The sequence below is a fragment of the Pleuronectes platessa genome, chromosome 17 (genome assembly GCF_947347685.1).
Source record: "Pleuronectes platessa chromosome 17, fPlePla1.1, whole genome shotgun sequence".
NCBI classification, from domain to species: Eukaryota; Metazoa; Chordata; class Actinopteri; order Pleuronectiformes; family Pleuronectidae; genus Pleuronectes; species Pleuronectes platessa.
The window spans coordinates 9,067,549-9,090,311 of NC_070642.1; the positions used below are offsets into that span (position 1 = coordinate 9,067,549).

Here is a 22,763-nt window from a genome sequence, read left to right on the forward strand (position 1 = left end):
TAATCCCAAACAACAAACAACAAAAACTTGATCATCTAAAAAGGGCCTCTTTCTAATGCAGGACATTCATCCACTTTAAATGTAAAATGATGCATTGCTGAATTGCATCGTGGTTCTGTCATGATGCGTTGCTTACACTCTGTACGGCAGCAGTTGAGAAGACCTCAAATCTCAATGCGGCAACATAGGCACCAGCCAATTAAAACGGGTTTAAGCAAATACTCAAGCACAGGCGCTAGCCAATCAAATCGAAAGAGGAGGCAGACAGCTGCCTAATGTGTGTTCATCTGGTTATGGATTTTATTTCCCTGCATACTTCTCTTTAGCGTTGAATTAATAGCTAGCAAGGCATGTTAGCCTTAGGCCAGCTATGTTATATGTACCACGCATGGCACTGGGGTTTTTGTCATTATTAGGTTCGTACCAGCACCAAGCATCAGGCGCGCCAAAGTGTTACTGCGGCGCATACAAATGATTCCAGCATAATGGACAAAAGAAAGATTATATCTGACACACAACCAGAACTATTAGGTAAAGCAGTTCTTCAAACAGTTGTGTTCATTTACAGCCTTTTTGCACAAAAATATTTTGCTTGAAATGTAATGCCACTGAAATTTTGTTTAGTTTTCTCATCAGCATATTAAACAAAATATTTCCACAGCAAAAATAAAAAGCAGGACCCCCCTGTGGTAAGTAAAGCTCTCTTAGGATAAGTAGATGCCATTTGGCAATACTAAAACTACAACCTAGCAGCAACACTATGTTTTAAGATACAGTTTGTCTAAGGTTAGGCCACAGAAGACTTGGTTTAGCGAAAGATGTTTATTTTTGTTACTGAAAAAGTTAAGGGTGATTTAAAGCAAGAGCTGCGGTGCGAACATGGTTCCACAGTATAGAAGTCAAACTCCTCAATCAACTCTCTGGAGAAGAGAGCGGGGTTTGGCTGATAACCTAAAGGCATTTTTGTTTGTTGACTGGTATTTTAATGTGTCATCACAATGGATGTCATAGTAATATGAATCACTATGTTTCGGGTCTCATCTTTACATGTAATGTCTATTATTATCTAAAGTAGACTATGTTGATTCACCGTTAACATTAGCTGCATATAAATACACATTTGGCCGCGCTGCATTCAGGACACTGAATATTCCCAAAGCTCGGAGGCATCAAATGTAAGCTGAAAGATATCGGGCTTAATGATAGATGTGTTTGCATGTGTGTATTTTCAAGCCAGCTCAGGCTTACAAATGTAGACGTACACTATTAAATTAATGAGTGAGAGCCAGCGAAGGAGAATGTTCGGGGGTGCACTGGATCATGTACACACACACCAGGGCTTTGCCTCGTTGCATTGTTAGAACATGAAGTCTTTTATTTTGCTCTTGTTGCTTGGCACTGATTATTACAAGCAGCAGCACTTCTGACCTTTCCTTCCACAGTGTTTACACAAACAGTAACAGTTCACACATTAACTCCACAAACCATCATGAAGGGCACCGCACTTTAATATGATAATACTGTACAAATTTGGATTAAAAGACTGTGTGCTACGTTAATTATGAGCTCTAAGGGGAAAACAAATGTAAGGAATAACGCTGCTAAGTTGGAAAAACTGCTTTAAAATGTTTACCATGTCCAGTATGGTCTGTATTGCATTCTCAAAGACTGAGCCTTGGCAAGTGGAATAAACCTATTTACCATTTCTTTCTCCAACACCCGCCTCCCCCATTCCTCCCCCTCGGGGACAGGCAACCCCGAGCACAGAAGTTAGCATTTGCATAGAGGCCAGTTATGTGGTTTTAGAGTCCTATGTGATTGAAGCAAGCATTAACATAACGGCCAGCGGCATGACCACGTGGTTTAGCGTGCTCAGAAGGGAGTTATGGCGTGCTGTACGTGACAGAGCATAATAAACCAGGGAGTCCACAGGTGAGGTCATATTGGGCAGTTCCCTGCAGCACAGAAGGAAAAGGCAAAGAGACCTGCAACCGTCAGAGGCAAAAATGCATCAGATGAGCAGCATATTAGAATTACAAATGGCGGTTTAGAAGAGCCTATCATGAAATAAATGAAACATTTTCTGATTGAAAAAATGGACTTTCATAGCCTTTTCTAAAACTGAATCTTGTGATAAGCTTATAATATAATAGTCAAACACTTTTTTTTGACTATTTTTCACTTTAAGGAGCCAGATATTTACTGGGGACTAAATATTGGGGCAATGAGGCTCCTGTGCCCTTGCTGCTGTTCCAGTCATTGCACCTGTGCTGCGGGGGGCTTCAGCAGGTGCTGTGTGCTGATGATGTTGCAGGCTCGGCTCAGCTACGCCTGCGTGACCTGTTAATGGCCTTGTGGGTATTTGATGACAGTTGCAAGACTCTGAGGCTCAGGGTGTCCTTTACAGCCGTTAAATCTTTGTCATCAAATCTGCCCGCACTGAGCTGATTTATGGTCTGCTCCGCAGGGCATGTATCTCAGTACCCCCTATTAGACACCCCGTGAACTCTGATCTATGAAGGGGGGTGTTGAGAAATAATTATGACACAATATTTCCCTGTAATCGTTCCATGTCAACAATGAGGACATGAGGGCCTCCAATGACTCTCTCTTCAGTTCTGTAGCACACCGTAAAAACACACACACACACACACACACGCACACGCACACACACACAGTGTAACTCATGCAAATACACATGTAGACTTCAGTTAGTATGTAACGCTATGTACTTATGTCAGAAAGTGAGAAGGTCTGATAGACTGAGTGTCGAGCCAAAAGGAAAGGAGAGGCTGTGCAGTGTCTTGTAAATGTCTGTCAGTTCTTTAACCATGTGATCTGTGACTTTGTATAAGTAATCCAGCCAACGAAATTGCAAAATGCAGGACAGATATTCACAGCTGCCTTAGCCGGCCAGTTTTAAAGGCTGAAGACGTTTTGGAAACTTGAATTGACACTTGACCCAAGCACCTTTCACCATAAGAGAAATTTAACCTCTGTAAACTTAAAATTAAAAAGTATATTTTGTTCTATAAGTAAAAACTAATTTGTCCTGTTCCAGATGTGGGTGACATTGGTAATAATGAAAACTATTCAAATCCAGTCGTGCATGATAACATAAGCAACAGTTTGCCATGCAATTTAATTGATTTGTCTACATTACACCTATACACACTTTACATTAATGTAAGGTGTGTGTGTGTGGATGGTTATTGACTGCATCTGATTTTCACGCAGGAGATTAGAGATGCATAAACTGCTTTATTTTTCGTTCAGGGAATAAAAAAAAAGTGACATTAGACAGGAAAAACATTGTCATTTGAGGTTTGTGCAGAAACATCGGACATCAACATTCCTGTGATAGGGTTGGACAAATAACTTTACAGGTTAAAGGTCACCAATTTGAACAAATGACACATGTCAAGTAGTCCACACAAAATATAGCAACAACAAAAAATGGACCGCCAAATCCTGTTGACCTTTTCGGATAAATATATATAAATACATATATATATATATTTATATATAATATATGGATAATATAGGAACAATGAGTTAATTTAGTGTAAATTTAGTGGATGATGCATGTGTTGCATTGTGCTGATTGTTGATTGTATTTTAAGACAAAATTTAAGCTAGACTACGTACTTTTTACACACTTAAAATCGCAAATAATCTCTTTACCATAAAGTGAATATTTAAAGCATGAGATCAAAATTATGCACGATCAGCAATTTAAACCTTGCTGAAATAGTCTGTGTTCCAGTAGTAATTAAACTGTAAGACTTTAAGGCAGTGTGCTGGTTACTGATCCACAGCAGACACTGCTGGAGGTGACTTACAGGGTCATGCCTGTGTGTGTGTGTATATGTTTTGTATGTGTGTGTGTGTGTGTGTGTATGTGTCCATGTAACAAAAATACTGCCCCTTCCTAGGGCCCATCTCTCATATTCTGCTGCTAATAGGAAAAGTGCGTGCGAGTGTCCGTGTGTGTCTCTGTTTGTGTGTGTAGCCCTTGCCTGACCGTGGCCCTGTCCAGGACTTAGCATGCTCATTTATAGCCAAGCAGCCCATCAATCTTAATAGAGTAGAGAAGTGCAAAGAGCCGATGAAACGCCAGACATGATCACTATTCACTCAATGGGGGCGTAGAGAGAGGGAGGTGCAGGAGCAGGGAGTTGCAGGGAAAGATGAGAGGAGGGGTAGATGAAGGACGCGGGGTGAGGGAGCACGCAGGGAGTGAAAGTGAGGAGGAAGGGAGTGGGGAAGAAGGATGGGGTGAGAAAGAGCGAGGAGGCGAGTTGTTTATCCCTGTAGGTGATAATAATGATCCGATCGTCTCTCTCTTCTGTCTGCGTCTCTTTGTTTGAGTGACGGCCAGCAGAGCCACGTGAAAATTGCCCAACAGGACAAAGTCAGGGAAACATGGGAAGCACACACTTTTATACAGAATCGTTGTCTTCTTTATGCTTTGACCTTTGACCACTAAAAGCCCCCAAAGAAGGTTGTTTTTTGAGCACCACATAGTATGCTGTTGGTGGTGTCGGACAGGTCACACGCCAAGAATAAGATCATACTGTGCTCTGTGGACGTGGTGTGGCCATAGTGAGACCTGGTCGGGAATGGGCTGGTGTGTGTGTGTGTATGTGTGTGTGTGTGTGTGTGTGTGTGTGTGTGTGTGTGTGTGTGTGTGTGTGTGTGTGTGTGTGTGTGTGTCAGTGGAGGTAGCAGGTCTGCTGAGAGGTGGGGAATGGCGAGAGGATATTTGGCGAATATGTGCTGCGAGACTCTGCTGACACAGGACACTGCGTCTTCATACAACAGAGCTGTCCCACTCTCGGGCACGAGGGGCCTGAGGGATTCAGTAAGTCAATATTAACAGATTGACACCGGCCATGTTTACCTGCTAACATCTTGATACAAGAAGTGAAATATTGCAAGTGAGGTCGAGCTAATAAGCATTATTCTCAGAGTCACAGATACATTTACATAAGTTTGTTACATAATATGTGTGAATATCACCTCTATTATTAGACTCCAAACACGACACCTGCAACCTATATCGCACAAAGTTCAAACAGCGTGATATTTGCAGGCAAAGGATTTTGGCAAGGAAAGAATTTGTGACAATAAGACAATTCAACTTGCTTTAAATTAAGATATTATAGGAAGAAGTCAGTTCAAAAGGACACATTCACAGAATTAAGAAAGAGTAAAATAAAGTTTCACACATAACCTTTTCTAACACTGCAACTTCAGAGCTAAGCTAAGCAAACTGGCTGCTGGCCATGGCTGTGTCCCAAATGCACGGCCCCCAGTCTTTGATGGACTTGGTCTATGAAAGCGCTGCTTGACCTCCATAGACAGATCAGTCTGAAGACCAGGCTGAAATGAGCCAGTGTAGTCTACAGAGGATTTCAAATTTGCATCGGCAGCTTGTCTACATCGTTAGCTACTTCACTTATTGCAGCTCAGCCTCCCAGATAGCTAGCGTATTAGCTTTGTCACTGGTGTGCAATGAATACTGGGATAGGTTGGCCCAACAGGGATCCACCTGTTGGATCCACAAGCTGAAGTATTATAGGAGGGACGCAATTCTATACAATCTGATTTGACCCACCTTCATGAAACCTGAGCGCAACATTCTTACATTTCATTTTAGACAAATCAACTACAGAACAATACATGTGTAAACATGACTGAAGCAGAATCATTGGGATTGTGTCTATATAAGACCCTTAACTGGACTTTTGCCTATCTCACTTTAGTGTATTACTGCACACATATACATGACAACATAAGATTTAATTAAGAATTACAAAATGCCCTGTACAGCCAGTAGACCCCATACCCTATTTAGCTTATTCTTGCATGAGATCTGTTCACTTGTTGGAATAATTGGCAAGATGAAACAAGCACACATCAAAGCAGTTCAAATATTTAAAAACCCGATTCATGTTTTGTATATTTTGCCTGCAGGTCTGTAAGCCAGGAGCACAGAGGGCAGAGCGATGAGGTGAACCTAGGAAAGCCTGCAACAGCTGTGAGAAACCATCAGATCTGCCATTCCTCACACTTCAACAGCCAACAAGACAGCGATTTATGACGGCCAGAGAGCGAGGGAAAGAGGCGGAGAGGAAGAAGGACAGAGAAAAAAAATTGTTGAGCAGAGAAAAAGAAGTAGAAAGAGTGAAATAAACAGAGAAAAGAATACAGACAGAAAAAAAATAAAGGATGCGATAAAGAAAGCAAGACGACAGGAAAGAAAGATAAATAAAAAGGTGAAAGGGTGATGGATTGAGATACTAAAAGAACAAGATCTGACAAGGAACAAGAAATCGAGGGACCCCAAATCATAGCTTTTAAAAATGTTAATATGACAGTTAAACTGCGACACATGTACTACACACACAGAGAGAGTGAGACCACAAAATCAACACAGTCCCATCAAACACAAACTCATCCAAATATTACTTTAAATGTTCATCACACCAAACACGATAACATATTTTGACTACATGCAAAGTCAATGCAAAGACTCGAATAGAAGTTTAATTTTGTATCACTTAGAAACGTATATAATATTTGTGTGACGCAATTTCTTGATCAGCGCGGAGAAGGAAGCTGACTGGGGACAGATCTTGGCGCCGACCTGAGCTAAAAGGTCATCAAACCAGTCACTGGTCAGGATCAGGCAGAAATGGCATTCTTTCAGTAGCAGCTCCTGGACAAGATGGACAAATTCCACTAGCTATCCGTATTGCTCATACAAGCACAGAGAATAAAAAAAACTATCATGGGGCCAAGCTTGTGCCAGCGACATGAAAAGTTACTTTGGGTTTGGCACGCAAATGTAGCAGAGGAAACTCTTCGCCTTTTGTTCTCTTCCATTCAGTGTGGGCAAGGGGGCCGAGCAAATCTGCAGTGTGGCTTCATGGGGAGTTCAACTTTAGTGAACTTTTACCCATGACATTCGCACTGAGCTCACATATGTGCGACCGTGCCCTTAAGCACACACCAGCTCCAATGTCATGCGTCTTACACTGAGTGATAAGACAAGTAGGACAGCTGAGGGAAAGCAACACCCTGCTGAAGTCAAGAGACATGGCTGGCAGTCTGATGACCGGCTTAGAGCCTCTTATATCAGTGTCTTGATGCTTTGATTGAAACGAATAAAACTACCGCCCCACGACAAAGTCAAAGGTCAGGTAAATGATAGGATGATGCTCCTGGAGTTGTCTGTGTCAAGAACGCTTCACTTTCACAGATGGGCTTCAACTATTTCCCATATGTCCTCCAGGTGAGGAAAAGTCTCCATAAACTCCTAAAACAACCTGCTGCCCCAAGAAATTAAAGATATATCCTTATACAGGTCCCTAACCCCCCCCCCCTCCCCCCGGGCCCACACCCACACACTTTTCCTCCTGTCGCGTTCTGGATTTCTGTCTGCTTGTCTTGTCTGCAGTGGGTTAGTGGTGCAGAAAGCTTAGTTTATTTGGTCTTTTAATACAAGCTGACCCCTGTCCCCTGGTGTGTGTTTTGTGGTTGTGTGTGTGTGTGTGCGTGTGTGTGTGTGCATGTATGTCCAGAGAGCACTCTCCCATGACAACCACGTCAACGACCCAGAGACGGTGTCGAAAGAAGACCAAACCACACGGGGAGAACACACACATTAACTCAACACAAGTTAACACACACATGCACACTCACGTGCACACAAATAAACCTTAACAAATATACACTCGTATTCAACAAAGCAGTACGGCACGTAGAAGAATATATATGTGTGAGTGTTTATGTGTGTTTTGGTCTTGAGGAAATCTTCAGCATGTGTTAGATGAATCCCCGGGGCGCTCACTCGACTCTGATTGGCTACTCGGCTCACTGTGTTTGTTTCCAAAGCGACTGAGCTGTCACTGCCTCCTACCACCCAGGTAGAGTTGTCAATCACACTGGCCCTCGGCCAACCACACGTAGGCCTCACCACAACCAATCCTAATGCCAATCCTGTATTTAACAAATTACAAATCAACCAATAATGATGCTCTTTGTAATAAATTAGGATAGAGTTATAATCTCAATTATTAATACAACGTCTGCTTTACAACACTGAGACAACAGTGGTTAGAAAATTGATTTAGGGACAAAAAAAATTGGTTTTGATTTTGAGATAAATACTTCAGTGCTAAAATTCAAAATAGCAATTGTTTAACCGGAACATAGGCCTACAGACCAGTTTTAGCATTAGTGTGTTATTAGAAATCTTTGTTTCCCGTTATTGACCTAATTCTTCATTGTGCTTCCCACTACTGCTGAGATTGAATGTTAGTCTGTGGGAAATTAATCGTCAATATTCCTGTGCTTAATAACAATTTCAAACGTGATCATTGTTTATTTTATTTTATTTTTAATTTTTTTTTGATAAAACTACTCACATCCCTAATCTTAACAAATATCAATCCAGGAAAAAAAAAATCAGCTCACTTACTCAATCAGATCTACATTTAGCTTTTAGTCGATCTTTAGTTAGTCCGCTTCACACAGGGTAGATCTCTAACAAAGGCTAAATAGAATGGTCATAACATTTAAATAAAGAGCCTTTTCTATTTTGGAGTTGAGGCCCATACTGTATGTAGGTGATGAAAAGATGAATGTAACACAATCTATAAGTCAGGGTCTTGCACCACAGTGCGACAGAACCAGGGCCGTCACATAAATAGACGAGCACACACAGGAAGCTGCGTGACAGAAAGTCACACTAATGTCACTGTTGCAAAAGCTTTTACAGATTTCAAGAGGAGCATTTGTGTTTGTTGTTTTGGGGTCAGTGGGGTCCAAATGTCTGTACTCCTGAGAGAGGTCAATTTTAAACCACTTTGGTCTTTTAAAAAAAAGAAAGAAGCCCTTTGCTATTGCAGTCAGGCGACTCAACAAGCTATTTAATCTCAGTTTAAATCTGGCACAGTGCTCACACACAGACCAACACCACATACCTTAATCTGAGATAGACTGTTCATAACGGTTGGTATTAGACTCCTGGACCCCACTCCAGTTATGACCTGAGATTAAATTGCTTGTTGAGTCGCCTGACTACAAAAGCAGAAGAATATATCTTTTTTTATTTCTCTCAGGAGTAATTTGGGGTTTGGCGTCTTGCTCGGGGACAACCATGTGGACAGGAGGAGACAGGGATCAAACCCTCAACGCTGTTATTATTGGGCAATCAGGTCTGCTGATGAAAATTTCATGTGCTTCAGGGCAAATTCGAACATGCGACCTAGGGATTTCTATTCTTGGGCAGGACTGTCCTCTGCTTTATCGTAGAGGTTGCAGTGCCCTCAGTATGTAAATGAGAAGAGCATAATTGTAAGATCTTCTGTATTGAACCATAGTCTCAGTGATCATTGAGAGCCAGAGGCTGCAGAATGGAGGTCCAGATGTCTTCCGTAACGTATTATTATTGCAATATTTTCTTATTCCATTTGTCGACCAAAAAGATTTTCCTACTGTTCCTACTGTGCTGGCATTGTAGCGTAGACGGAGACCTGACCTGAATACAGTAATGGGAACATACACTTGCATACATTAAACAGTATTCCCTAAATGACCCCAGTCTCAGAAGCCTCCCCACTTGATGGCAGAATATTTCATGGCTGATGTGTTTTTTGGTCATTGACTGAATCTTTGTGAATGTGTTTGCTTGTGTTGAGTGTGTAATCCTTGTCCTTGCTCAACAGTCACACCCACTGCTGTACATACACATGGCACTTTGTCCCCTGTGGGCGACAGTAGCTCCTCCAGTGCTTATTCTGCCTCTGCTCAGTTGTATACAGTAAAGCCTTTTCACTGTAATCGCTGATCAATAATAGTGATCAGAGGACACTCATCAATACTATTCCATCTGCTACCATTCGACCTGAGTAAATAACACACAGCAGGCTTTAAATCAGACGCTTGCAGCTGCTGTGTGGTGTTTCAATAGGGATAAATTACGATTACAACATATAAGTACATAATAACAGTACAAACGTAATATATCATCTGCATGAACAGATAACACACACACTCCACTCCACTCCCTCCAACCCACACACACAGCTCTACAGTATGAGCCCATCATTAATGCGTTGAGCCGGATGTTGCTGTGACCTTTCTCTTTTTAGGCGTGACCCCAGGAGATGACCCTGGAGAGGGATTAGTGCCTGATACGCCTAATTAACCCCACAGCACACTGCTGCGGCTGGAACAGCAGCTACTCAGCCACACAACAACACCCACCCGGGCCCTGCTATATTTACACTTTCTTTCCATCCTTCTTTCATTTGGTTGGAGTTCACCGGAAGCCCCCACTCAGCTTTTATTTTCCTTTCAAATTGAAAATAGATAAGAAGGAGAAGAAAAATGTCCTCAGATACTTTGTGTCTCAAACCAGCAAACTCCAACAAAGACAGCCTAATCTTAAAAACTGCCATCATTCCGCATCTAAACGCCCTTTCAAATAGTTTTGCAGACACCCCTCCACCTTGACCTGTTCACTAACACTAGCTAAACTCAGTCTAATCCCTGTGAAGCCTAAACAAGTGTATTTTGACTGTGGGGTCTGCAGAGAGGAAGCAGAGGTTTGATTTCCACAGGTGTTTGAAACCGCTAAAAACATCAACACTGGAATCTAAGGAAATGAGCCAACTAACATAACACACATGAGCCTGAAGAGGTGAGAACACTCAGCAATCCACCGTTTACCCAAAAAGTGAATAAGAATTTAATGAGTCATTTAAAGTGTCTTAATGGGGTCCTAGCTGATAATGGCCCATTAAAATACCCTACTTTGTAATTAACAAAATTAATTACATGGTGTCTTGGTTTATGTGCAAAGTAAGACTTTGAATTTGTGCTAAAATGCTTGGGCTCCAACATATTGTCTGTGTGTTTGAATAATCAAATTTGAGTGGAGTTTCATATGTCCTATTTTCAAATTTCACACTTTGTGACACTTCACATCAGATTAACAGCCACACACATTTGTAAAGACACACACAGCTGACTATGATTATAGTCGCAGGCACACACACACACACACACGGTACAGTATGTAAGGTATCCTGGGTAGGGTTCAGACGACGCAACACGACACCCGGCTACGAAGCAGTTGTACGGTAACAGACACTCTATTTAGGAGGTTACCAAGCAACACCTCTACAGGATTTGATTTTTATTAGACTGTAGTAAATAGCACCGATATCCTCACTTTTTATTTGGGTGGCTTAGGTTGCTATTATTCTATCTATAGAATTATGTGACATATGCTAAGTACGATCCTGTTCACACCTCTCTTGCTCTGTATGTATATGTATGGCATTTTTGAGTTGGTGTTTGCACAACACATTTGTATTTATTATCTGTGTTTGTCAGTTTTTTTTGGTGTAGTTGAATTAGGTACAGTGTTGTAGGGTATGAATGGGTGTAATATAATGTAACTTAATGGCCAGTGAACCATCAAGAGCGCATACACAAACACACACACACAGATGCACACACATGATCTTGCAGTATTTCAAAGGAAGAAAGCATCTACAGCAACACACAGGAAACTTGTCCTTCGAACATAAGTTTCAGAGTGTGCGCATGTGTGTGTGTGTGTGTGTGTGTGTGTGTGTGTGTTTTATGGGTACCTCCCTACAGCTGCAACTTTTCCCCACCTGTGTCCTTTTGCATGGTAGCGAATGCCCGTCTTTGTCTCCTTTACTGTATGTACAGCCTATATAGTGTGTATCTCTGTGTGTTTCTGTCACACACTGGTGTGAGGGTGTGAGTAAAATAAAATAAACTGCCTCTAAAAACTGTTTAATATTCAACCACTCACAGCATCACATCACATGTACACACACACCTATGGCTTAATATAGCAGTGTTTCAGTGATATTTAAACACACACACCTACAGCTAATGTTGCTGTGTTTCAACTTGAGAACAATCAACTTGGAAAGGTTCTGCAGATGAAGTTTGAGTTTCTGCAATTGAACAACTTTTATTTGAGGATCACTCTCGTGAGCTCAGTGTGAGGGTCTGTCATGGGGGAGGGCAGAGGGAGCAGATGGGGGTAACTAGTTATTACAAGCATCCAGAGAGCAGAACAGATGGTTGGACACTGGTCAGGGTTATACAGCAAAAGGCTATAAAACAGATATGGGAAAACCATGTGTCTGTGTCACTTAGGAACGCACAGAGACTCACACAGGGATGAACACTTGTGTAAACCAGGTATGTTAAGATGCAATGATTCACAGCAGAGCACTGGTTCAAACAATTTTCCCGATTCAAAATATGTGCACTGAATACAATTTAAGATGAACTCATGTGCATAGCTTCTAACATATCTGCATCAGTAATATAAACAATTTTATCAAATTATTTATAAGTAGAGGCCCTCCAATATATATGTGGCTACTTTATTACTCTTCAAATGGGATGGACAATTTGACGAGTTGAACAGAATATGCAAGAAGAGAATAAGCATAACTCCTGAGTTAATCTACTTGCCTTCATGTTTGAAAAGTGTTCTTGAGAGGTAAAGAGACAGCATTGGGAAATCTTTATATTTACTGTCTCATCAATGACAGATTCATGCTCATACTCATCATGGTACTTAACCAACATTTGGACATAAAGCATGTTTTTAATAATGTCCCAAAGCTGTTGGTTGAAACCTGTCTAAGGTGTTATACTGAGGAAAGAAAATATTTTAACAATGGCAACTTCCACTCTGAGTTTAAAACCTAAAATCCAGCTGAGAACTATAGAGGACTAGAGCTGCACTGTTTTCTATTTCAAAACACAGACAAGAATTCCCAGAACAAGAAAACAGCTAAATAACTTCAAGTAGCATCAACAACCTCTTTTCCCCTGCTTGGCTGTCAGCACCCTCAGGATCCGGGTGACACATCAGTTCACTGGAACCACAGACAGGCGCCAAGGGCAATTCTAATCTGCTAACTCATCTCTCCCTCGCTCTGCTTTAGTCGCTCTCTCTCTCTGTCTCTCCCTGGATTCTCTTCAGTCACACCCAAGCTTACATTTACACCTGCAGTGAGGCGAGACTATCCCAGTCGAGATCATCACAGAGGCAGGGAGATAGATGAGAGCGGCTGGGAGAGGAAGCTTCATCTGTTTCATCTTTAACCACTGGTCACTGTTAGTTTCTGGCTGTTCCCCGCTCAGACACGTATGCGGCCTGTATTTGTGTGTGTGTTTGTTTAGAGTTGTGGTCGTCTCTGTGATGCTGTGTTAGCATCAGGGCATATTAAATTGCCAAAACCGCTCTGTGTTATCTGGGCAGCAGAGGTAACTGCCAGGTCAGGATCATTTCAATCAACTCTACCACAATTATACGAAAATTGACGAAAAGTAAAAACATCCTTCTGTTGGAAGACAGATTTGCTTCTTATTGAATTCTTAAAGGAGAATTGTTACCCTCATATTCAGTTTCCTCATTTTTTGGAGTATTACTTGAAAAGGTTTACATGCTCAACTTTCCAGAAAACAAAAACACTTTTCCTCATACTGTACGTTGCTACAGCTCCTCTTTTCAGCCTCTGCCTGAAACGGTTTTGGTTTTTGCTCCGGTTTCTTGATGGCCCCCGTCCCAGTGAAGCCCTGTCTGCTTTGATTGGCCAGCTGACCCTCTATGTTGTGATTGGTCAACAGAATCCAGCATGTATAGAATATGTCAGCCTCAGCTCTGCTCTACCTGGCTTTGTTGGGGGGGGCGTGTCAGGCTAGCTGCTACATATCATCCAGCGCGGTCACAATCCATTCTTGTGTTACAAAAAAACATATATCCTATATCCTGTTGTCTCTATCAACCTCACAAACAATAGAGAGAAAAGATATAAGGAGTAGAGACAGGCCTGGTTGAATTTAGTCTCCTCTCAATGCCTTGCCTGTCAGCCACCTCGTCTGAGCGTGCTCCGTTCCCACGACCAACCCACAACAGGAGACGCTGCTGGGAAGGACACGGCAGTCGGACGCTAATGTAGCATGAGCTCCTCTCCCAGTAAGACCATACTACCGATGGTCGCACATGTATGTGTGTGTGAAATTATGATATCATCTCCCAGTGCTGCTATTACCCACACCTTCCCATCCGGTTTAGACCCATGACCAAATAAACACCATTCACACTCCATCTCAATGTAACTTACACACACACAAATGTGCCCACACACTAGGCCTTGGGTATGTAATTGAAATAAAATGGAATGTGAACAGAGGTTATGACCTGGTAGATCTGGTGATGCGTTATAAACCCTGTTCAGCCAAAAGAGATACAGTCTCTCTCTCTCTCTCTCTCTCTCTCTCTCTCTCTCTCTCAAAGACACACAACCGCACAGCTTCTTTTCATACATGAATTCACCTCTCTGACATCTAAAGAAAATATGTCTCTTTCCATGTTTAAAAGAGGATTTCTTATGAACCATAAAATTCACCCTTTTCACTTCAGCACTTGAGGGTGAGGTGTGTGTGGGTCAACAAAATGGAAATGGATGTGTTTTAAGCATTGACTTCAATTGTATTGTATTCTGCAACAAACAACGTTTTAATGGACTGAAACACTTCACCCACCCTTCCATCAGCATAGTGCTGAGTAGATAATGAGTCAATTTAAATTTTTCTGAGAACTATCCCTGTATATCACGGATCAGACTCTCCATGGACAACTTACCTGAAAATATACTTGATGTGTTTTTGACCATCTCCAAGTCAGGTTTCAGATTGGGATTCAGAAGTGACCTGGCTATACAGATATAGACGTATGTAGAATAATAGGTTTAATCCCCTCCTCTTCACCTCTCATAACCTAGAATAAAATCTCAACAAACACAAAGTGGATAGAACTGAGTGCAGTTTCTACAGAAATCATGTTTGTCACTTTACAACCCCCTTCTTCTTATTTGTTTTCTCTCAAAGCTAATCTAAATTCCTCATGAACACCTTCCATCACACATCTGATGATCCGTGCAGAGCGCCCTCCCTGACCAGACCGTTTCATCACTCCTCCAGTGCACACAGATACCCACACACAATACACACTGTACGGTGTTCCTGGCATTGACCTTTGACCCTATCTCCCATGATTCTCCCGTTTTTTGGATCCCACACACACTGGTGTCTGAGCACTAACAGATAAATCATGTGAACTTTCACCAACACAAACGAAAGAAAAACACACACATACACAAATTGTATTCATGTGTGCATGTGAATGGGTATATATATCTGTCTTTCTGCACATTGCCTTATAATATTAAAAGCAATGCTAGCACGCTGTCAGTGCGTGTGTGGCCATGAGTGTTGGACCACTCTGAGAGTTGTATTCAATTAGAAGCGCAGCTAAGACTCCCTTGACTGCTGTAGGCGTCACGCTTTGTAACGCCGCAGGGGCCTGCGGAGCAAAGAGAGGGAAGGAGAGTGAGAAGAAACTAGTCACGCAACTTTTGAAATTCCATAAAAAAAACAAAAGCAGAGGAGGAGGTATATGGCTCAGAAGATAAAGCGGGTCTCCCAGTATCCACATGTATAAGTGTCCTTTGGCCAGATCCTGAACAGCGTGTGAGAAATCAGTGATGTATGATGTAAAAAGTGCTGCACAAAGAAGTATGAATGTGTGTGTGAATGGGTGTACCGTAGAGCACTTTGAGTTCAATATAAATACTGTCTATTTACCATTTATTCAAGTTGGGCTGCCTGGAGGTTTCACCTCAATATCTAACAATTACTGAAACCTGAAGTTAAGGAGTTTGAATGAATCAATAGTGAATTCAGATTCCCTGAAATGTTATAATTATACTTTCTAGTTAATCTCTTTTGTCGTCTCCTTACGTGACCTGAAGGAGGAGAAGGAACAAACTGAGCAAACTACTTTCCATACTGATGATGGAGCAACTTGTAAAGATCCAATTATGCTCTTTATAGTGCGGCGACACAAATTATTCAATGTTGTGGAGAATGATGGTCTTTACATTATATGGTCAGACATCTAAAATTATGCTCCAACTTATTCCAAAAGGCAACAACCAGGCCACAGACACGCTGGAATTTGGGTGAATGTCCTCATGTTGCCGTGTGAGGACGTGCACCACCTCACCTCAAATCTAATTATAACAACAGAAATGTGTAGTTTGCGTGTGTTGCATGCATTTGGGCTGTATGCATGGATATATACACAACACAAGGTCTGTGTGGCTGTGTATGTGTTTGCATCTGCTGCCTCTCGGCCTATATGAGCACAGCATGTCTAAACAGGGACGTGTCTCAGTCTTGTAAACACTAAACATAGTGGGCTGTGACCAGCGTGCTGCCGTGCTGCTTGTGATTAGCAGGTTACAGCAGAGTGATCAGAGCTAGTCAGGCGAGCGGAAACCAGAGAATGTGTTTTATGTGGAGCTTATTTTAGTATATATTTCCCTGAATTAGCTCCACTGTGGCAGAGCTAATTTCAGATATGGGCACGTAAAAGCTAAATATAAAACATAGCAAACATTCAACAGATGCAAAGAAAGAAACTAATAAAATGCAAGGGCTTCTTTGCTAAGTTAGCACACAAACATGCATTGCTGTGGCGCACATAGATATCCACCCAAAAGGCCAATGGAGCAGATGTGTGCTATATGGGCTGCCTGTAAATTTTTCTCAGAAAAGAAACTTCTAAAAAGATCAACATCATAAACAAAAACAAGCCACCCAAAATACAAGCTTATGTAGAAAGTAAGGAAAAGTCTATTTGTGTCTGTGCAACAGTGGAAGCTAAAAATCAGTCTGGAGAAAAGGTCTATGGTGTCTCATTATCAAGTTCAGAAAGCAGATGTCTTTGCACACAACACTTCCACACTGAGGTGGTGTGGAGGAATCAAAAGAGACCCGGTCCGAGCAGCTCATTAGCGCCATAAACAACCACCAACACGCACACAAGTCTACAAGTCCCCTCTCAACCCCGGGTTGCCCTGTTGTTCATGTCTGTCAGCAACCTCCCCTACACGCACACAGACACACACACAGACACACACAGAAGCACCCCTGCACAGGCAGTCAAAACAAAGAAGTCAAAATAAAGTTATCTAGAGGTAAACATCCCCAAGCCCTGAATCCTAGACATCTGTATTTGAAATAGGAGGAAAGTCTACATTGACAAGTCAAAACCCTGTAACTTGTAAAAAGCACCATCAGGCATATTAGAGGCCCAAACACTCTCCAGGTAATCACAAGTTGGGGCAGATAAAGTGTGTGTGTGTGTGTGTATGTGTGTGTGTGTGTGTGTGTGTGTGTGTTGAAACAACAGTTAGTGAGGCGCAGAGGTGACGCGGTACATCTCAAACACTGATCAGTGAACACAAACACACAGGCACACAGTCCTGCACTTCGTGTGTACGTGTGCTTCTCTGTGTGTGTGTCTGTTTCGTATAAAGCCATCAGAGGTTGTGGCAGGAAAGGCCAAATCACTAACATATTTTAAAGACAGTGAGGGAAGGGAAAAAAAAGAGGAAATGAGTGGAAGGGTCTAATAAGAGCTGAGTGTCGGTGTGTGAGTGTGTTAGGGTGACAGCATTTTGGCAACACCTCTGGAATTAACACCTTATTATTCACACATATATCATTGTGTGTGCGTTTATGAACGTTTGCCTAGTTTAAAGGCAGAGACACAGAGCAGTGAATGTATATATTTATAATATGGGACATTAGTCATCTATCTACTATTTCTACAAATGTATGTCTGTCTATTACCAACGTATCTCGAGAAATGTTCCGCTTATCAGCTTCACACTTGGAATGAGTATTGTTAAGGGTACAAGGGAGTGCATTGTTGAAGTTGATGCTATTTGGACATATGTTTAATATTAATAAACAGGTGACCAGCGCTCTGTAGCAGCGCCGGCTGGGACACATCAATGTAAGTGACATTGTCAATCACTGGGGAGAATTCATGGCAACGAAAACTTAGCCTCATCAGTGGAACACACTCCTGTGATCTGTATCCGCTCTGTGAAAACAAAAATCGACACATAATGCAATGCAGTTGATTTATTGGTATTAATTCAAACAAAAAATAGATGCAGACATGCACTGTATTTAATCTCGTAATGGACATGCTATCATCCATATACATCATGTTGTGATTATTTTTGGATGAATGATATTTTTTATCTTGCTTAATGAATAAATAAAAAAAATCCTTACTAAAACCAGTTGAGTATCATTTAAGGTTTATGATAATAAGTATGTCATGATTGATAAGGTTCTCTTGTTCCGAAAAAAAATACTTTCTTAGTATTTCAGTATGTTTTAGTGATCCAAACACATGAGTAAGGTTCAACTGTATGCAATGCTTTGTTTGCTCCATATGATCCGTGCCAAATATACATAACATTCCACATGATGTTTGACCATTACATTCAGATTTATGATGCATGATATACAAAAATACAGGAATCACAGATAATTTAATAAAACCTTTCCTCCATGGCATGTGGGGGCACATGAGAAGGGCTACTGAATTCTTTATGGAGCACAGCGACTCTGCACGGTTGCTGACCAGTCCAGGAAACTGGAGGTGGACCATGGACTCACCATCCACCCAAAAACTTCCTCTGTGACTAGACCTCATCATCACACACAGCTCAGAGTTGTGTGCAGTTTCCGCTGGAGTATGAACACATCCATGAGTGAGTCTGTTCTGGCACACAAACTAAAACCACTATTAGATTAAAACATGTGGTAGATGGGCTGAAGGTAACACACAGACAGCTCCAATATTCATCTGGATAGACTGCTGACACAACTGCATCAGTAGTGCATACCTCTGCCACTTGTCCACTCATGAAACCACATAAAATTTAAACATAAAACATAAACACCAAAGTGCAAACATTCATAAATATCAGTTCCCTAAACATGTGTAATGTTTTTCATCAAGATCAACAAATTATCCTACAAATGCAGATGAAAACAATATGGAAGTCAGAAGATGCACATTCCTCTAGTAAGGCCCAACAGTCCCCGTTTGAAACTACATTTAAATTCACTATATCTAAATTTCTATTTGAATCTGCACCAAATTGCAACCTCTTAGATATATTAGTCCCCTAAACATGCTTGATTCATTCATCAACACCTGTGAACTATTCACTGAGTAATTATTGAAAATGTTGAAAAAAATTATATCTCACAATAAATAAATCCTGGAGGATTCAGATGGAGGTTACAGTTACAAAAGATCCAAAGCAATAACCAGAGTGGTAACAAACTTGCCTATTTTTCAGGGAAACAGAAAAACACATGATTTCATTAATTATCACAGTAATAAATATCAGTAGAGTTGAAAACCGTCTGCAAGTTGGGATCAGAGGTTATGATACTGACCTCCTGCCACTTCCTCTCACCCTGAAAGTCATTCATAACAGCAACTCAACAGTTCCCTCACTTTGAATCATCTCCTCCCCCTCATCTCCCAGACTCCCCTCTTCCGTACCTCCCTCCTCCTATCTACGTCTTCCCCTCCACCTCCCTATCACCTCTCTCTGCTCCTCCTGACTCTACAAGTGTGTGTGTGTGTATCACTTCAACCTTCATAAGCTGAGAAGATAAGCGATAAGTGTGCCCCATGTGTGTGTGTGTGTTTGTGTGTGTAAATAATGAGCGTGCGGGGGTGAGGACATTCCGTCAGACGGCTGTCTCCATCAGTAATCAGTCATTACTGTAGAAACACAGAAACTAACCAGATTTTCATTGAAACAACATACACACAAACTTGGACAGAGGAAGACAAGCTGCCACCCTCCTTGTTGCAACATTTATACTACCGCTGACCTTTTAATTACACACAGTTACTAAGACAAATGCACACATTTATCTTCTTCATGGCTTTCCTCTCTCTGATATCACACAGTGACTCCTGCGTCTTTGCTATCCACAGTTATTACCCCTAAATTCTGTTATTGCTCTCTCACTCTTTGTAGTCAGTTGGCTCTGTCCGGTTGCTGTCTGGTCGGCAAGGCCGTGGTTATTTATCACCCGCCGGTGAAATGGAGGGGGCTTGCCAGGCGCCCAGACCTTATTAGTGAGATTTACAGTGTGCAGGAAAATCTCTCAGGGGGGAAACTCTGCTATAAGCACCATCAGTTGTTCATCAGATAACACCCACATGGCTACACCACTCCACGGTCAATAAGTAGAGCAGAAACATGCTAAACTCCCAAAGGGTTCAAGACATCCACTGTCTCTAGTGGTATCTGAGTAGAAGGTTCAACTTTTCAGCTTTTCCTTCTATGAACCTTCACATTGCAGTGAAATAAATGAATCTGAAGTGCAAATATTTCATTGAGATTTCTGTAGTGGTTTGGAGAACATGCTATATACCCTTTTGGGGACAGAGACTTGCGTTCATTTCCTTGAGACTTAGCCTAACCCTAACCATTTCCACTACTTGCTAACCCTAACCATTAATCTATTACCTACATCATTTAACCTAAATGGTTGCGGGGGAAGCTGGAGCGAAACCCAGCTGCCATTGGGTGAGAGGCAGGGAACAACCTGGACAGGTCGCCAGTGTATCACAGGGGCAACATACAGAGACAAAAAACCTTTCACACCCACTTCTACAGACAATTTAGAGTTACACTGGTTAACCCAACCACAATGTGCATGTCTGGACTAAGGGAGGAAGCTGGATTCTTGGAGAAATCCCTCACAGACCCAGGAGGAACATGCCAATTTACTGTTCTTTAGTCTCAAATTTGTCCCCACACAGTGAACTAGTATACATACACACACACACACACACACACACACACACACACACACACACACACACACACACACACACACACACACACACACACACACACACACACACACACACACACACACACACACACACACACACACACACACACACACACACCTTAAAGGTTGGACACTCAACATGTCCTAATGTGAACGTGAGCCTTGGGCCCTTGTTGTTACAGGCCTGTTTCCAAAGTGTATCTACCTCACTTCCAGACGCACAAATAGCCTTTACACTTCCACACTAATGTACTGGAGTCAGCAACGTCTGACAGTCACACCTCATGCAGAGCCTCTAACCGACCTTACACATTGTAAGCGTTAAAGTTGAATGTGTGCTTGTCATGTAGCATGTCTCTAAGCGGTATAGGCCAGCATGCTCTTATCGAGCTCTTAGTGCTGGAGAGGGTGAGAAAAGATGAACCAGGTCTCTGTGGTGTGTCTTTGTCACGGGTCTGGTCTGATAGCACCCGGCAGTATCATCGCTGCACTTACTGCTAGTGTAAGCGTTGTTTGACGGACAGATACTGATGCAGACATACATTTATGCACTAGTGTGCACAACATGTTACCACCACACTGTCACTTCCTAGCTTCAAAACCTCTAGAAATGTTGTAAATCATGAAACAATATATTATCACATACATGAGCATGAACACATACTAACATTTTGAGTGACTAAGAGACAAGCCTTTGACCTTTAACCCTAACCCTTGTCTTTAGCTGTGATGTTATATGTGTGAACCCACTTAAGAGATCTTGAGGAACACTTTCACTTTCATCCATATGCAGAAGCTTCTTCCTTCCTCCCGGGCAGCGGCGGCTATGAGCTGGATGCTCCTGCTGGACGCCCTTCCTCAGAAGCCAAAGAGACTGGAGTGATTTCCTAAGTTGTTTTCTTGGCCTATGCTATGAGTACAACAAAAGTGTTATTATGTGAGTCAGGGAGTCTTTTGTGTGCGTGTGTGTGTGTGTGTGTGTGTGTGTGTGGGTGGGGGGGGGGGGGGTTATGCATGTGTAAATATGATAAATATGATGGAGGTTATTTTAGACTCAGTTCCTCTGCTCCGCTGAGGCTAACAAAGAGACACAAGGGCAGGATGATAGACCACAGAGAGAAAACCGCAGAGGAAGAGAGTGAGTGTGTGTGTGTGTGTGTGTGTGTGTGTGTGTGTGTGTGTGTGTGTGTGTGTATAAGGCCCAAATATACATGGCAAAAGTTCATTGCTGCTCTTTGAAGTGGGGAGTATCAGTGTCTTAAGAAAACACAGTGAGGAAGGGGCAGTTGACTGTGTGTTTGTGGGTGTGAGGGAGAGAAGGAGAGAATAGCAGAGCATGGGAAAGAGATGAAACCATTAATGCCTTCTTTATCGCAGAGGTCCCTCCTCGCCTTCATGTCCACCTCCTCCTCCCTCCATCCGTCCTTGCCTCTCTCAATCTCACCGTCAGCCTTTCTTTCACTACTTGTCTCATAGCAGCAGAATGATGGGGCTTGGTGACTCCAGCCCTCATAAATTTGATAATGAGTCTCTTCATTAATGTGATACTGTCCTCACTCTTATCTTCTACAAAGCCAAGGCTCCTCAGAGAGGGAGAATATTATGTGTATAAGAAACAGGTGGAGGGAAAAAAAGAGCAGAAGATAAATGAGAGGATGATTAAATGCAACAAGATGAAAGTTGGAACTTTGTGTAGTTTACTTATTCACTGGTGGATCTCTATTTATATGCAATTACACCCTTACAACACTAGTTGGCAGTGGTTATTCTATGCCATTGGGCTCATATGTAAATATAAAGAATGATAAAGTTCATCCCTGATAAACTGCTATTTAACATTAAGCTTTTAAACAAGCCTTTGGGTGAAATTTTACAGATTATTGTGCATATTCAACAAACGAAATGACACAAGAAAAATTGGCAAAACA

The 22,763-nt window shown here is 41.9% G+C and overlaps 1 long non-coding RNA gene across 1 annotated transcript in view; it reads right to left on the reverse strand.

Annotated features, from left to right (window-relative positions):
- The window catches only part of LOC128460227 (uncharacterized), a 68,790-nt gene that overhangs the window by 17,758 nt on the left and 28,269 nt on the right, over window positions 1-22,763 (reverse strand). The gene's annotated exons all lie outside the window — the stretch shown is intronic.